Source organism: Dryobates pubescens, chromosome 8 (genome assembly GCF_014839835.1).
Source record: "Dryobates pubescens isolate bDryPub1 chromosome 8, bDryPub1.pri, whole genome shotgun sequence".
Taxonomy (NCBI): domain Eukaryota; kingdom Metazoa; phylum Chordata; class Aves; order Piciformes; family Picidae; genus Dryobates; species Dryobates pubescens.
The window spans coordinates 12,195,766-12,210,095 of record NC_071619.1 but is presented as its reverse complement, the minus strand read 5'-3'; positions in this window follow the sequence as shown (position 1 = coordinate 12,210,095).

Sequence of the window (14,330 nt, the reverse complement as noted above, 5' to 3'; positions counted from 1 at the left end):
TCATGTGTGGAGTCAGGAAGGGATTGCTGTCAGCTTTTCCATATTCCAAAGAGGGTATACAGGAGTTGGCTGCTGCTCTGTCTCCTGTGCCTGGAACACAGCTCAGTCTCCTGAGCATGGAAAAACTTTGGTTGTCCAAGGGGAATCTGAACAGCTGAAAGCCAAGGGAGCACATGAAAGAGCAGCAAGAACTATTGGCTCAAAAAGGAGACAGAGAAGCTGGAGAGGGACAGGGGCTGCTGAGATGGACAGAGGCTGGGGCAAAGCCAGCAAGGGCTGGGCTGGGTTATCCAGGAGCAAAGGACATCCATCCCAGACCAGGCCTTGGGAGGTCTGGGAGAAGCACTCTCTCCCCAGAAGGGCAATGCACCCAGGGACCAGCCCCAGAGGAGATGAGCTCCATCCTTGGGGTTAGCCAGGCTTGGCTGGACAGGATCCCCGCTGGCCTTGTTCAGGGCTGGGGGTAGTCCTGCCCCCAAAGGTGGTAGAATGGGGATTCCCCATCCCTTCAGTGCTGCTGGGGTGATCCTGGAGGATTTGTCATAGACCCTTATGGTTGGCAGCTCTGGGCTAGGGCAGGGAGCAGGCTGATGCTCACCTTGGTGCCTGGATGGACACAGGTTTGCCTCCAGCTCTTGATGCCATGGATGAGCTGTCCTTGCAGGGCTGAGTCTGCACCTCTCACCAGGGCCACACTGGAGATACCACTTAAAATGGGGGAGGTGTGGCACTGCTGGCTCCCAGCCTCTTCCCCTTTGTCACCCCCTTCCCCATGGACATAGTTCACACCCTGGTGCCAAATGGGTGCTGCAGCAGCACATCAAAGCCCTGGCCCTGCTGTTTGTGCTACTTTTGCTGGGGGACAGGCTGGACATGGAGATGTATGAGGCCAGGGCTGCTCAGGAGCAGCACTGTTGACCCAGCTCCTTGGGAAATGGTAAGAGAAGGTGACCCTAATACATGTATGTTATGTGGAGGCTGCTGGGGGAGATGTCCTGCCAGTCCCCTGCTCTGAGGAAGGGCCTGATGTCCCCTTCTGCACCAGGAATCCCTGCCCAGGGGCTTTGGAAGGGGTCAGAGGGCCCTCCTGTGGCCAGCTATAGCCAGGTGGGCCAAGGACAAAGGGATACCATCTCCTCTGGAGGCAGGAGGTGAAGGAGCATCACAAAGAGATCATCCAGAGCAGCTCGAGTCAGGGACACTTCTGGCTGCTGAAGGCTTCTGCTTCTCATCCTGGTGCAAGGAGAGAAACACAAGGGGGGTCCTGGACTGTGCTGCCCACTGTGAGTCAGCCCTGGGCTGGGCAGTCTGTCATATCCTGGATGGAAGGGACAAAGCTGCCCCACAGACTGTCCTCCTTGTGGCCATAATCCTGCCTTCCATCCTCCCAGTTACTTGTAGAACCCAAGCCAGGGGTTACCTCCAGCCTGGCATCCTCTGAGGCTGCATGCTCCTCCCAGACTCCTCTTTTACCCTTGCAGCAGGGCAAGACCTGGCCACCATCTTACCCCAGCACACCCTCCTCTTCTGGGATGACACCCTTGTGAAGAAGGTACAAGGGATGGTGCTCCTGAGCTGCCTGGGAAGAGGTGGGTGCTGACCCCCTCCAGGATGAGTGCAAGGACAGGTTTAGCCATCTCTAAAGAGGTGTTGCCTGGCTCCTGCTTCCCAGGAAGGGGCTTTGGCTATTCCCCCACCCTGGTGCCCTCCCCCTCCACCTTCCTGCCCTCCCTGGCTGCGAGTCTGATCATCCTGAAAATTAAAAACCCAGATGCAGCAGCACTTAGAGACCAAGTGGAAACTCAGGCAACTGGTGCTGAGCTCCTACCACAGAGCCAATTCCTGCATCCCTAAGGTGGGTCCAGGCTGGGGGCACAGGCAGATCCTGTCCACCTATCAGGTGTCTCTCCACCCCTTGGGATATAAGGAAGAAAAAGCCTGTGCCGAGTCACCGCAGCTCTCAGCTCCATACCCATGTTTAGCTGTCATGCTTGTCCTTGTGCAGGGGTGGGAAGGTGCCAGGGCTGGGAGGAAAAGGGGTGCAGCGGGGGGGGTGTGTTGGTTTGTCTCCTAGCGCCGGTGCTTTGTATTCATGAGTAAATATGTGCTAATGGCAGCATGGCTGGGGCGAATGTAAGGGAGCTGCTCCCCCAGCCCGAGCAGGGAGGGAAATGAGTATGAATTTATCATGATTAGGTGAACCCAGCAGGGAAGGCGAGGGCTAGGCAGGGAGGGGGCGGGCAGAGATGGATCTGTGCAATAAAATTAAATAAGGACAGGGAACGGAGTCGCTTCTCACGTGCGCGGCCGCTGCCGCCGCCCGCGCCCCGCCGGTGCCGCTCTGCCCTCCGATCGATGAGGCAAATCATGAAGATGAGCTCGGAAGTTCTCAGAAGTTGGCTAAATGCAAAGCGTGGTCCCCGCTGTTCCCGCCACACTAATTAACCAAGCACCGTGGAGGGCCTTGGTGCCGTGGGCAAGGTGTGGGGCATGAGGGAAGGGCTGCCCAGTGAGGGGCAGAGCACCCTGCAGGGCATCCTTGGGGGCCAGTGGGTGCAGAGGGAGAGCACTGCATGGATAGATGGTGGGCAGCAGGAGCAAGAGGCGCAGCAGGGGATGCACCAGGTCCTGGAATCGATTTTCAGTGTCACACACAGTCTCTGTTTCCAGCACTGCTGCTCTCTGGCTGGAGGAAGATCCCACCTGGGTGATGGCAATGCTGCCCTAGTGGGAATGGGGCATGTGCATGTGGTGGGATACTGTGCCATGTCCCATGGTGGATGCCAGGGCAGGGACTGGTGGTCAGCATGAACTGTACCTGGAAGACCAGAGCCTGGAGACAGTGCACTCTTGGACACCCCAGCACTGTCCTCCTAGCCACGTGCTGGGATGCTGACCCTCGTGCCATGAAGGTGATCTGCACAGAGGCCTTGTTCTTGGTAGACAGGTGGCTCTCCCTGTGACACAGCAGTGACAGTGCAGCTAGGACACTGACACCTTCCCCTGCTTCAAGTCCCATCAGCCCTCCCTGCCTCAGTTTCCCTACCTTTTCAATGGGAAACAGCCTGCTCCTGACTTGCAGGCGAGGCCTCATGAGCAGAGTGCCCTGATTTGACACAGCCCCTTGGCCAGCTCTAACCTTTGTGTGAAGCAGCTCAACTCTGTGCATGGGTCAGGGAGAAGGTGGATGGCCTCACTTGCTTCACTGCCACTCTGGGCCTCAGTTTCCCTCCGTCTTGCACTGTCTGAGGCTCTTGAAGCAGGGTGTGATTTTCACGAGGTGCAAACAGCATCCCAGTTCTTGAGGAGCTTTGGTAACATGTACTGGCTGTGAGAGGTGGCCAAATAAAAGCCTCATCCTCCCCCCCCCCCCCTCCAGCCTTGTCTCACACTGAAAGCCATAAGGCTCCCTGCTTGTGCCACCCCTGCACAAGGACCTTCCTTTGTACTGCCGTGAGGTCCCAACTCAAATCTTTTAACCATTGCTGTCCTGGTGCAGCCACAACAGCTTGTTTGAGGAGTGAAAAATCAAGGCTGTGTCCTCAGATCAGAGATGTCCCAGAGGGGAAAGGACACAGAGATCTTGGAATACAGCATCCGTGTGTGTGCCCAGCTCCTGGCACAGCTCTGGCTGCGTCTCTCTGCCTTTCCTGCAACTGCTTCTCTTTCCTGGCTTTACCCCTGCCCCGGTGATCAATGGGCTCTGATCAGGCTGGAAAGCAGCAGAGCAGAGGCATTGACAAACCTGCTGTCTCTCCAGCAGGGCCATAACTCAGGCTCCCGTCACGGCGGGGAATGGGAAGCTTGCTCCGGCGGCAGCGCGGACGTGTCCCTCCCCATGGTAAATGCCTTACTTGGGGATAATTTACCGGCTTATGTCAAGTTCTAAAAAGAAATAGACCCGCTGCTCTGCAGCTCTTGACACTCACAGCCTGCCTGCGTGGACACACGTGTCTACACCGAGAGAAAAAATCGCCTCAGCTGGAAGGGGAGGCTTGCAAACGCCTGAGCTTCCAAGCTGCCTGGACGCTCCCTGGCTAGCATTGAGGCTGAGCTCTCGCCTTGGTCTGCCCCTTCTTGAAGTCTGCAGCCACCAGCCAGCCCTCGCAGGACCGCCCCGCTGCACCGGGGCTGCTCAGGGTGCGTGTGCCCTGTTCCCCGCAGCGTGTCGGGAGCACCCCCGGCCCGCACCCCTTCTCCGGGGCAGCAGACGGGGGTGCCGAGGGTGCGATGCTGGTGCAGCCGCCCTGTCGCTCCTGGGAGAAGACCTTGCAGGGGACTCTGGGCAGCTGAGAAACTGCATCCAGCCGGCACGGCCCCGATGCGGTGGGCTCGGGCGGCCGCCGTCCTCGCAGGCAGCAGAGGGAGCTGGAGGACTGGGTATGGGCAGCAATGGGCAGGCTGCAGGCAGCCCGGGCCTGTGCTGGGGTCCTCTGGGCTGGACAGCTCAGCCAGCTCCGTGGGCGAGGAGACACTCACCTGCACCCACCTCCCAGCAGCAGGGCAGCGAGAGGGAGCCCCAGCCTGCAGGCTGTCCCCTCAGCCCCGCGCTGCTACCCCTCCAGCCCGGCTATGGACACAACCACCCCTACAGCTGCCCAGCTCTGATGTGGACACCTCTTAAGCTGCTCCTCTGTCTCCTTGCTAGGCTTTTAGGAGCTCAGCCCTCCTGCTCCATTCTGGGTGGGGAGCATGGCACTTCTTTCTGGCTGGACCCCACCGTGTTCCTTGTTCCCTCTCCACATAACTGGCTGGAATAGATGGCACAGTGCTTCCCAACGGCCTGAGGACCTCCTGGAGGGACAGCAGGGTCCTCATGAAGCCTGGCTGGATGTGATGGGGGGGGGGGGGCATGAGGCCTCCATCACTGGGCAGCATGCCAGGGGTGGTGGGGGAGTCCAGCAGCACGTGTTGGGTGCCTGTCACTGCTGTCCCCCCATCTCCTTACCCACAGGGAGCTGATTTATGTCTGGGCCAGCCTGTGCTGACCTCCTACTTTGGCTCAGGCATTATAACTAATGGCAGGTCAGCAGAGCTACAGCAAAAGTGAAGTAGCTGGTAGAGAACCTCTGAGGTGGGGGTGCAGCACAGTGGGGGCTGCCCAGGCTCCTGGTTGCAATGGCATCGGTATCCAGAGGCAGGGACAGCAGGGCTGGAGCAGCCTTAGCTCCTCGCTTATCTTCCTCTACCCTGTCCCTTTACTCTGCTCCTGAAGGCTATTCCTGACCACATGCTCCTCTTTACACTACAGTGGGTCCTGTGTCAGCAGTATGAAGCCTGGAGTGATGGGTTTTTGTTGGGGGGGCTGATGGTTTCATGGACATTAACAGCAAAGCCAGGGAAGGCACCGAGTATCTGACCCTAGCTCCTCTCCAAGATTCGCTGGGATGAGGGACCAGAAGGCCCTGGCACAGGTACAGCAGAGGGCAATGCCACAGTTGGTGGCCTGAAGCACCCACCTCAGTCTGCTGCTCCCACTTCCCACTTGATCTGTGAGTCCTATATTGCAGAAATCTCCTCCCCAGCATGGCACAGATATTCTTGCAGGTCCCAGAGACCCTGCCCCACTACACATGGCCCTTGTGTCACTCAGCCTTTTCCCAGCTGGTCTAGAGAACCAGCCCAGCAACACAGCCAGACTAAGGAACTGAGCTTTGAGGACAGCTCCATCACCCTCACCCCAATCTCTGCCAGCAGCAAGTGCTGAGGTGGGACCTCAGCACAGCTGTGTGCCTTGATGTTTGCATAGCCACCAGGCAGATGCTCCCTGTCCTGGGCCATACTGACCTGCCAGTCTAGGTGGTCTGAGTGGGTCATGGGAGCCCTTAGGGATGGTATAAAACCCACCTGTCCCTGCTCCTTGCCACAGACCAAGAGCTCCAAGCTGTTCCTCAACAAGGGAGATCATTTTTTCAAATGATAAGAGCAGAAGAGTTCTGACTCCTACAGGAACATTTGCAACACAGTGTGCAACACTCACTGCCCTGTGCTTGGGCAGGACCTGAGTGTCCCCAGGGGTGACACTGCTATGGCTAATGTCATCAGTGTGCCCTGGGCCAGGATTGCTCTGCCCTAGCAGGAGCCCAGCTTTGCCCAGTCAGTGGAAGGGAAACTGGGAACAAACCTGATAGTGGTGCTGTTGCTTGGAGAGCTCCCCCCATCCCTTGGTTGCACTGAGGGAGGTCTCTACTTGCTCAGACTCCTAGTCCTCCTGATTTGGCTTTGTTTTACCAGGAGGAGCTCTCTCTGTAGTGTATTTTCCACACAGCATTGTCGGGGGAGCTCTCCCACAGGGTGGCACATATGATCCCAGGGCAGAGCATGGGTCCTGAGGCTGAGATGGTCCCTGGGATGAAAACTGTATCCTCATGAGATGTCTGAACAAACCTCTCCCTTAAGATCATGCCTGCCAGGTTTTTGGCAAATATTGGTAGTGCTGTTTTCTGGAGTTAAATGCCACTGGTCTTGCCCAAATTCCAGGCTGATGCTGCACATGTGGTGCAGCCTTGCTGACATCCTGCCTTTGCTCTCCGCTGGGGAAGGATGAGAAGGTAGCCAACCATATCTGTGTGAGACATCAGGACTTTGCCAGAGGTAAGCAGTATTTGCCTGCCTGCCTGCCTGGGGTGGGAAGGACTCTTTTCCAGTGGGCTGTGTTGCCATGGGCTGGGGTATGCTGGCTGCTATTCCCTCAGCCAGACACACAGACCTCTGCATCCTGTCCTGGCACTGCCTGGCCAGCCTGCAGATGCAACGGGTCTGTCACGGTCCCACCAAGCTTCCTGCTGCTGTTTGCCAACCGAGGGCTCTGCTGGTGTCCAGGCTAACACTTCTGGGGTTTTTCCAACTCTTAACACACATTTCTGCTTCCCATTTCTCAACCTAGGAGTACTGAATTTGCAAGGCTGCAGTGGAAGCTGGCATCCTTGCAAGCAAACCCTCCAATCCCAGCAAGGTTGTTGACTCCTCCACATGACCCCACTGCAGGTCATTTTGCAGCACCAAGGGGGTGAGTATTCTTTGCTAGTTTTTTTTTAGAGCTCTTCTCAGGGCTAAGCTGGATTCAGGCATAGCAGCTAGTGGCTTGCACCATCCTTGACCATCCTCTGGGGTCAGAGTGGCTGGAGAGCTCCCAAACAGAGAGGGACCTGGGGGTACTGATTGACAGCCGCCTAAACATGAGCCAACAGTGTGCCCAGGTGGCCAAGAGGGCCAATGGCATCCTGGCCTGCATTAGGAATAGCGTGGCCAGCAGGAGCAGGGAGGTCATTGTGCCCCTGTACTCTGCATTGGTTAGGCCACACCTTGAGTACTGTGTCCAGTTCTGGGCCCCTCAGTTTAAGACACTTGAACGTGTCCAGAGAAGGGCAACAAGGCTGGGGAGAGGCCTTGAGCACAGCCCTGTGAGGAGAGGCTGAGGGAGCTGGGGTTGTTTAGCCTGGAGAAGAGGAGGCTCAGGGGTGACCTCATTGCCCTCTACAACTACCTGAAAGGTGGTTGTAGCCAGGAAGGGGTTGGTCTCTTCTCTCTAGCAACTAGTGCCAGAACAAGGGGACACAGTCTCAAGCTGTGCCAGGGGAGGTTTAGACTCGAAGTGAGGAGAAAGTTCTTCACTGAGTGAGTGAATGTGCTGCCCAGGGAGGTGGTGGAGTCACCGTCCCTGGTGGTGTTCAAGAGGAGACTGGACGTGGCACTTGGTGCCATGGTCTAGTCATGAGGTCTGTGGAGACAGGTTGGACTCGATGATCCTTGGAGTCTCTTCCAACCTTAGTTATACTGTGATACTGTGATCCTTGAGTGTTGGCCACTGACAGGTCCAGGTGCAGCACCCAGATCTCAGCCCAGCTGGGGAAGCTCATCTTCTGGTCTGAACCTGCTGCAGAAGCAGGAGCTCTGCACATTCCCAGCTCATTCTCAGCAGAGGTGATTTGTTTGCTATCATTTCCATGGTCTCTGCACTTATCTTGGCAGCTTTCAGAGGCTGAGCTTCTTCCTGAAGAAGCTGTTGGAGGATGTTTCTCAGATCTTACTCTGGAGAAGCCTAAAATTCGATCTGGGATGTAAAAGGTAGGGGAGTTCAGCTTGAGATTAAGAGTTTTTCCTGCAGAGCTGGGATGCTCCCACTGAAAACATCTGCCACTCAGGGTCCAGCAATTGCCCCAAATTATCACTTTTCCTCCAGCGTTATTTCAAGTTTGTCAATCCCCCTGTGAAGACCTGGGCAGGTGGAAGGGGCACAGGGAGCTGTAAATACCTGTAAGCTTTAAATCCTCCTTTTAAATGACCAGTAAATCTCTCAGGATATGACAGGAGTCATTCACAGATCCCCCCTGAATAAACCCAGCTCTTCACTGAGAAGAAAAAGTTCTTTCAAAAGCATGGGCAGAGCAGGATGGTGCAGAGCACAAGCAAGGCAGGGCTTGCAGCCAAGCCTCTTTCTCCATCACCCAAGGACAATGACATCCTCCCCCGCCATGTCCCTCTACCACACACTCCCCATGCCTTGCTGAGTCCTGCCTGATGTTGTGGGGATGGATGCCACAAAGCAAAAGAAATGGAAAGCCTGAGCCTACAGACTGCCTGGCACAAGGTAAGTAACACACTCTGGATCCAGCTGTGACCTGCAGGAGCCCCGTGGGACACTGTACTGCAGGATGCAGAGTGGGTGCAGGGGCAGCATCCCTTCAGCATCCCCTTGCTACCAGGTCTGAGAAGGGCTGGGGGCTTCCTGGACTTTCCCTCATAAAGAGAAGATGGAAAAGTCCCAGCAATGTGGCTTCATCATGCCTGCAAGGTGCCAGCAGGGCTGGATCCAACCACACAGGAAGCCTGATGGCAGTGCACCCGCTCCTCTCTCACAGCCTGGGGGGACAGGGTGTAGCGTGGGCAGGGCCAGCGATGGGGACTGGACCTACCTCCTTGCAGGAGCACTGGGAGGGGGCGGGCGCTGCAGGGAGCTGGGAATGTGTAAGGAGCCCTGGCTGCAATGGGTGGGTATCAGCAGGGAGCTGCGTGGTCCTTCGGGCAAAGCGCCTTCGTGCACAGCCCAGCGCCTGGTCCTGGGGCCGTGCCGTGCTCATCGTCACTGCGTATCCCACACGGAGTCTCACAGCCCCTCCTCCACAGCAGGTGTTGGATGTGGACCTCTCCCACCCTTGCTGGCAGCTGTGGCGGTCTCCTTGCCACCAAAGTCACAGCCATTGGTGTGCTCCTGATGGCCGTGTCCCCCGAGGTGGGGGTTCTGCCCCTCCCTTCAGCTGCCTTCCCCTAGTCCCATCCCAAAGCAAGTCCTTGCTTCCCACGAGTATCCTAGACACCCCTAATGCGCCCTTCAGCCCCCACCCCCTCACCTCCCACACTCCCCCTGCCCCTACCCCGATGACCACCACCTCTGTCTCCGCAGGACCTGGTGGCCGGTGTTGGTGTCCCGGCTCCACAGCGGCTGAGCCTTCTCCCGGGGTGATACTATCCTGATCCCTCTCTGCCACGCAGCGCTCCCCCCCCACCCCTCCACTTCTCATGCTGCAGCAGATGGTGGAGGTGACATTTGTCTGCGAGTGACGTGCTTGACGGTGGCCATGTCCCCCCCCTCCTCCCTTTGCCCTGGGTGGAGGAGCTTTGAGCCTATCTGGCAGAGGCGGGACAGGCAAGCACAGCCTAAGAGGTCCCCCCTCGCCACCAGCCCCCCCCCTCTGCCGCAAGCCCCTCAGACATCTGCGCCTCCTTCTCTGTCCCCATCCCCACCAAACCCCTCTTCCAAGGGCCTGGGGCACCGGGGCAGCTGGAGTCCATCATCCCCGAGGGCGAGCACCCATCGCCGCAGGGCGTTTCGCCGGGGGTGTGCGTGTGGGGTGCGGGCAGCGGAGCCTCCCGTTCCTTCTCTGGTTTTCTGCCTTAATTAGAACCCGGAGAGACCAGGCGAAATCGCATTAGCGCGGGGCCCCGGTGCGCTGAGCCATCCATCTTTTTTTATTACAGCGTAATGGGGCTGCTCGCGAGGCGCCGTGCGATTTGTCACAGGCCTCGTTCCCTGATAACGGGCATTTGTCATCACTTTCTTCCCGTGTTAATGTCATCATCGGCGAGCTGACAGGCAGACCCGTTGAGGGAGCACTGGCGACAGACCACATCCGTCAACCTAATATTTCCATGGCTGTGGGGATCAGCCGGGCTGCGAACACACATTAAAGTGCTTATGAGGGGAGGAAAAAGGAGGAGAGAGAGAGAGAGAGAGAGAGAGAGAGAGAAGGGGGAGAAAAAAAGGGAAGGAAAAAAAGGGGGGGAAAAAGAAAGGGGAAAAAAAAAGTTTAGAAAAAAAGAAAGTTAAAAAAAAAAAAGGAAAAAAAAGAAAGGAAAAAAAAGAAAGGAAAAAAAGAAAGGGAAAAAAAAGGAAAAAAAAAAAAAAGAAAAAGAAAGGGGAAAAAAAGTGGGGGGGGGGGGAAGGGAAAAAAAAAGGGAAACAAAAAAAGGCAAACCCAACCAAACAAGAAAAAAGCTGTTGTCATTAATTACAATGTTAGTGCGAGTGGCTCCTCTGCTGCGCGGGGACGGGGAGGGCTGCGGCGCCCGGAGGACGAGGGGGCGGTGCGGCCGCGATTCGGTGGCCTTTTAACGGAGCGCCCATCAGCTCCTGAAACCCATTTAAAAGATATTTGGGACTGGGGAATCGGCAGCGAGCGCGGAGGAAAGGTCATTGTTAATAAGGGAGAGCGTGGGGGAGCGTGCGGGGAGGGCACGGGCACGGGCGGCAGGGATGGTCGCCCCACCGTGAGGGCATGGTTTGTCCCACGGGAGGCATTCGAGCCGCCCGTGTCGCTGAGTGAGTGGCCCTAGTGCTACATGGCAGCCGGACAAGATGGGGAGAAGGTGACTCTGCAGTGGGGTTGCTCTGTCGCTTGAAGGGCAGGAGGGGGGTGGGCTGTGGAGTCAGGGCAAGGGGGGCACTGAGCACCCCACAAACTGCGCTTTGGGATCGGGCCCGGCAGCTGCAAGCCAGGCATGTGGGCAGCAGAAGTCTGGCAGGGGGTCAGATCTATGACCTCTGCCATGAGCAGCCAGTGAGGAGACCTGCTCCAGGCCCTGAGGCCAACTCCGTGACAAGGGGGCTCTGATACTCACCCCATAATATTTGGCTGTTGCTATGGAAACAGGCAGTGGTGATGATGAGGAGTGCAGGCAGTGGAGGGTGTGTGGCACCCTGGGTGTTCATGGTGGGGGAAATCTGTTTGTTGTGCTTTTCTGAGGTTCCTGAGATCATACAGAGCAGGAAGTTCCTTTTTCCTATTCTTAAGTCAACTTTTGGGGTGTCTGGGAGGGTTTTGGACTGGGTGCCAGCTCTGGGTACCCACTGTCCTCCCAGGGCCTGCAAAGTCCTGGGACAACCCCTGTTTGCACATCAAAAAGTGACTCGAGGAGTTCTGATGCAGCTGGGCCAGGCTATTCAGAAATGGGGATCAGGATGCTTCTTCCTCTGCCCAAATCCAATCTGCAGCTCTCCTGGGGGGGAAGTCTCTGATGTTCTTGACCTGTGGCTGGACATGAAGCAAAGGGACAGGGCCATGCCAGGGAGCATGCAGCACTCAGGTAGGTGTTGGTAACCCTCAAACCCTCCTTAGCTTCGAAGGGGGAGCGTAAGGTTTGAAGATGTGGCTGTACAGGGAGCACAAACCCCCTCATCCACCATCCCAGGGGAAAGACAGGGGCAGGCTGTGAAGGCTGCCACATGCATCCCATGTCTTAGGAAGGCTCTTTCCTGGTGCTTACTTTCACTGCTTTTCTCTATTTGTTTCTTTTCCATCCTTCCTTGCTCAAAACACGGGCTCTGTGCACGGGAGGTTCAGGCTTGGGGGAAGATGTGGCTTGTTTTAAGAGACCTTTACCTGTGTTCACACGGACACACCCTCGCCCCCCCACCCTCCAGCCTCAAGTCATCTCTGTTAGTGCACCCACAAGTTTGGCTCCCTGGCCAGTGCTTGGGGCTGTCACCCAAATGAGGGGTTTCTAGGACGGGGAGAGATGGGAGTGGATAAACATCCCTGGGTGCTGGTGGGGAAACTGAGGCACGGATCCAGGGCTTTGTGGTCCTTCCCCGCGCTGTGGTTACAGATTCATCACCACGGGACGTGCACCCGACAGGTCCGCAGACATCTGGGAGATTTCCTCAGGGCTGCCTGGCAGCGGCTGGGCTCCCAGCCCCGTGACGTACTTGTCTGGGTCCCCAGCCCTGCTGGCAGCGAACCCTGCCACCCAACCCTCCCTCCACCCCGGCTCCCTGCCATAAATCACTGCCCTCCATTGGGCAAGGACCTTTTAAAAAGGATTTATTAGGGGAGATGGGAGCCGAGGCGGCGGTGGGGTTTCATAAATCGAAAGGCAATAGCACTCATCATTACCAGTTTTGGGGGGGGGGGGGGTGGCCTCCCTGCTCCCCCCCGTTCCCATGGCCGTGCTAACAGCCCCCTCCCTCGCCCTGCCGCCGCCGCTGCCGCCGCTGCTCCTGCTCCCCTCCCAGTCCGTGGGGACCCCGTGTGTGGAAAATCCCAAGACAGGGAGTGTAAATGCTTGTTCTTTGTAAATGAAGAACATAATTAACATTAAATTAAGGTAATACAAATGAAGACAACACAGAGCCTGACAGGATGAGTGTTTGGGGAGGCAGTAGAGAGAAGTGATTCATATTTTTAATTTACTGTACAAATAGACTAGCAGGGCTGGGGGGAAAAGGGCCATCCAAGTGGAGTGGGGATTTTTTTTTCCCCTCTTCTCTCTCTCTCTCTCTCTCTCTTTTTTTCTTCCCACTGTTGTTTTGCTGTGCTTTAAGCACACAATGACTATTAAAGTCAACTGCCCATATAATAGGACATCTCCTACATGACTGCTCTCTGAGAGGCAGCTTGCTGTAGCCATAAATTCTGGGAGTGCCATCTGCTGGTGTGCACCCTCAGCTGGGCACCTTTGCCTTGGCCACCCCAATGTTGGGCAAACTTGCCTTGGCCACTCTTGATGCTAAACACCCACACCCGGACCAGCTCTGGCCCCCTGCACTTCTCCAGAGACCTGCTCTCCTAGAGGACTGCCCATGGCCCTGCCAGGTTTAATACAGAATGATTAACTTTCTTTGCCTATAGGTTAACAAACACTATTTCCCCCCTCCAAATATGCCCTTAAGTTGTTCAGCATCTATCCTTTTTATCCCCAAGATGTTGAGGGGTTTGGGCTGATACTAAGGAAATATTTTAGGCTTTAAAAACCAAACTGAAACAACAGAAAGAAAGAAAAGAAAGGAAGGAAGAAAGGAAGGAAGAAATAAATGTTAAAAATGAAGGAAGGAAGAAAGGAAGGAAGAAGGGAAGAAAGAAAAAGGAAGAAAGGAGGGAGGAAGGAAGGGAGGAAGGAGGGAAGGAAGGAAGGAGGGAAGGAAGGAAGGAGGGAAGGAAGGAAGGAGGGAAGGAGGGAAGGAAGGAGGGAAGGAAGAGAGAGGAGAGAAGGAGAGAAGGAGAGAAAGAAAGAGAAAGAAAGAAAGAAAGAAGAAAGAAAGAAAGAAAGAAAGAAAGAAAGAAAGAAAGAAAGAAAGAAAGAAAGAAAGAAAGAAAGAAAGAAAGAAAGAAAAAGAAAGAAAAAAAGAAAGAAAAAGAAAGGAAGGAAGGAAGGAAAGAAGAGAGAAAAAAGAAAGGAAGGAAGAGAGAAAGAAGGAAAGAAAAGAAGGTCTCCACCCCTCTGAAGCGCTGGGTTTCAGCTGAGTGCCTGTTACCCAGACCACAGTAAAAGAAAATCACCCATTCTGGTTTTTACCTGCAAAAAGACTCTTGACCAGGGTCTGTGTGAACCACAGGCACGGCTAGAGCCAGCTCTGTACTTGGAGGAGATGAGACTTTGCAGGCTCAGTCCAGAGAGACCCTGCTGTGGGATGGCTTTTGGCCAGAAGTGATCCAGATTACCCATCACAAGGGTGTGCACGGGGCTGTGGCACCTGGAATAGGCACCCTGCACCCCGTGTCCTTGCTCCTCCCCTGAGAGGAATCCTGCACCAAGAGGTGCCATTCCTGGATGAAATCACCCTGCCCAGCTGAAACTGCCCTTCCCAGGCAGAAGATGCCATGGGACTGTGCAGAGAGCCTCCCACTCGATGCCAAAGCTGAAACCTGTGGAATCTGGGGGCTGCAGCCTTTGCTCTCCAGGCCCTTTGTGTTCTGGCAGTTGTTACCATGAGCAGTGTCTGTGGGTCCAGTGCTGGCTGGCCTGGAGGTGCTAATTCCAGCTCTTCTCTCCATTTTTTCCATGTCCTGCCCCATTACTGCCCCCTCCTTTCCCCTGTGATGCTCACCTCCCTG